Source organism: Nematolebias whitei, chromosome 11 (assembly GCF_014905685.2).
Source record: "Nematolebias whitei isolate Nwh7 chromosome 11, NemWhi1, whole genome shotgun sequence".
Taxonomy (NCBI): Eukaryota; Metazoa; Chordata; class Actinopteri; order Cyprinodontiformes; family Rivulidae; genus Nematolebias; species Nematolebias whitei.
This window is the reverse complement of record NC_056508.1, coordinates 48,407,489-48,408,066: the sequence shown is the minus strand read 5'-3', so window position 1 is coordinate 48,408,066 and position 578 is coordinate 48,407,489.

Genomic DNA, 578 nt, shown 5'->3' with positions numbered 1-578 from the left:
CAGTTCCTGCAACACGCCATCTTGGCTGTGGGGTCATGCTGCCTTCACGGACGGTAGGAAAAAGAAACAGTTCCTGCAACACGCCATCTTGGCTGTGGGGTCATGCTGCCTTCACGGACGGTAGGAAAAAGAAGAAATCCTCTCCAAAAACCTGAAATGGTTTTCACTCAACGTCTTAATATTATAAAATCTCCACAGGTTGCTACATTTTCTAATAAAAATTGTTTATTAAACTGCTGCAGTGTTTTAGTTAGGCCGATTTCCCTCGGCAATTTAAGAAGCGAGGCACGTGACACGGGAAGAGTTTTTTTTAAATAAAACTTTATTAAACGACAGCTCAGTGACCTCATCATTTAATTGACGCGCACGCACACTATATACAAGTTTTGTTTTTTCTTTTTCTTTTTTTTTTTTTACCTTCCAGCTCACCTCTTCCACTTGGGAGGTTCCACTGCAGGTCCTGCAGTACAGGTCCTGTACCAGAGGCCTGGGTTCTGAGGGGTCAGTTCAATTCAATTCATCTTATTTATATATCTCCAAATCACAACTGAAGTCGTCTCAGGGCACTGAACAGAAAC